Source organism: Coffea arabica, chromosome 11c (assembly GCF_036785885.1).
Source record: "Coffea arabica cultivar ET-39 chromosome 11c, Coffea Arabica ET-39 HiFi, whole genome shotgun sequence".
Taxonomy (NCBI): Eukaryota; Viridiplantae; Streptophyta; class Magnoliopsida; order Gentianales; family Rubiaceae; genus Coffea; species Coffea arabica.
The window spans coordinates 17,352,026-17,354,716 of NC_092330.1; positions in this window are offsets into that span (position 1 = coordinate 17,352,026).

Below are 2,691 nucleotides of genomic sequence, written 5' to 3' on the forward strand. Positions count from 1 at the left end.
ACGTTTAAAGATTTTGGTATATTGCATTCATAGATTTTGGTAATTGCATAGCATTTTAGGCCTACCCTGGCAAATAAAGGGTTCCTTAGGTCACGTTTCCATTTCAAATTGCATGTTTTATCGCTTTAATAAACTGACATCATGCATAAACCCTAGAAGGGAATGCCATTTAGGGGATCCCGTGTTAGGGGATAAGCCACCTTGTGTCTCGGATACTTAATCCAACGAGACTTGCACGTTTACATTTTGTACCATCCAAAGGGGTAGTGCACAAGGTAAGGTAGGATCCAATCATTTTCACAGAGTGATTTTTGGAATATGAACGTCTAATAATCACTTTTTGGCCATTTTATCAAAAATTGGTAAAAATCCCTTGCGTGAAGGACATTAATTTGAAGAAATTCACAAATGATTCCTCTTGTTGAGACGATGAATAAAATTGAGGCCAAATCGTGATTTTAGAAGGCTCATAGACTAATTTTTTGAAACCATTAATGGCCGGCCGATTCAATCGATCCATTTTGTCAATTCCTAATCAATTTTGAATAAATCAATTCATTTGACCAATTTACCCTTTTAGGGTGATTTGGTCGATTTTTGCATAAATCATCAATCTCCATTTTATTCATTGGATCAATTTACTCATTTCTTAGGTCAATTCAATCAATTTTGAATAAGTCATCCGATTTCATTTGACTAGTTTACCCTTTTTAGGGTGATCTAGTCAATTTTGAATCAATCATTCGATCCATTGGACCGATTTGCCTAGTTTTAGGGCGAGTTGGTCAAATCATCATTTCACTCAATCTGTTTGATCAATTGACTTCATTCAATTCATTTGATTAGTTTAATTCATTCTTAGGGTTATCCATTCAATTTTGAATAAATGCATTTGACCATTTTACCCTTTTTGAAGGCGATTCGGTCGATTTTTGAATAAATCATCCATTTTATCCAATCCATTTTGTCAATTCATTCATCATTTGACCAATCCATTCATTTTGACCAATTTACCCTTTTTAGGGTCATCTGGTCGATTTTGAATAAATCATCAATTCATTTGACCAATTTACCCTTTTAGGGTGATTTGGTCGATTTTTGCATAAATCATCAATCTCCATTTTATTCATTGGATCAATTTACTCATTTCTTAGGTCAATTCAATCAATTTTGAATAAGTCATCCGATTTCATTTGACTAGTTTACCCTTTTTAGGGTGATCTAGTCAATTTTGAATCAATCATTCGATCCATTGGACCGATTTGCCTAGTTTTAGGGCGAGTTGGTCAAATCATCATTTCACTCAATCTGTTCGATCAATTGACTTCATTCAATTCATTTGATTAGTTTAATTCATTCTTAGGGTTATCCATTCAATTTTGAATAAATGCATTTGACCATTTTACCCTTTTTGAAGGCGATTCGGTCGATTTTTGAATAAATCATCCATTTTATCCAATCCATTTTGTCAATTCATTCGTCATTTGACCAATCCATTCATTTTGACCAATTTACCCTTTTTAGGGTCATCTGGTCGATTTTGAATAAATCATCAATTCATTTGACCAATTTACCCTTTTTAGGGTCGTTTGACCAATTTACCCTTTTTAGGGTCATTCGGTCAATTTTTGAAAAATCAACCATTCATTTGACCAATTTACCCTTTTTAGGGCGATCCGGTCAATTTTGAATAAATTCTCGATTTCATTTGACCAAATCCCTTTTTTAGAATGATTCGGTCAATTTTGAGTAAGCTTTTAAATTTCACTCAATTCATTTGACCCGATTCCCTTTTTAGGGTAATGCGGTCGATTTTAAATAAAATTGTCAATTTCGTTCAACCCATTTGACCAAGTAGGGTTTCAATGACGAATTTCAATTTGGAAACCTAGTCGGTTTTGAGAAAACCATTCATTGCATCCAGACATTTGATCAGTTGGAATTTTGACCTGTGCTTCACTGAGAAAATTTTATCAAGGAATTCCAATCTCTTCGATAGGAAGTTCGTCAAGGTCAAACCCGTGCGTTTTTGCAAATATCGATCAAAGGTGATCAATCCCTTCGGACGAGGTCCTCTTTTTGACAAAGTGTCTTTCGTCTCTCCAAATTGACCAAATTCTTCAAAATTATTTTTCACTCAATGAATTGATCAGATCCATCAGGTATTGTATAGTGCCTACTCTAGCGGATTGCATTTTCATGCTAGGCCTACCCTTGGCACAAAAAGGGTTCCCCCATAGGACATGCATACCGATTTTGCAGTTTTGCCTACTAACTCTGGGTATTTTTCTTTTGTTTTCCCCTTCCCCTGCATTCGTAAAAATGTTTCAATAAGACGAAAATATTCTTCTATATCTGATGCTAATTTTAATCCCATAAAGTTTGAAGATTACAAGTGTTATTTGATTCTTGGGCAGATCCTACGATTAAAACATAAATGATCCATCTGGAAGCTCTACGCTAAAGCCTCTGAGAGATGTCGTAATTGTTTTCCAAAGGGAAATTCTCTTTTATTTGATTTGTTAAATTTTGTTCCAAAAGAAAAGGAAACAATAAATTCTCTTCTCATTTGTATCATAATTGAACGAGAAATTTTGTTTCAAATTGTTTTTCAGCAATAAAGTTTTTGGACAATTATTGTTTTGTGTATATGTACATTTCATTCTTTATTCTTACTCATCGGAGATTTCA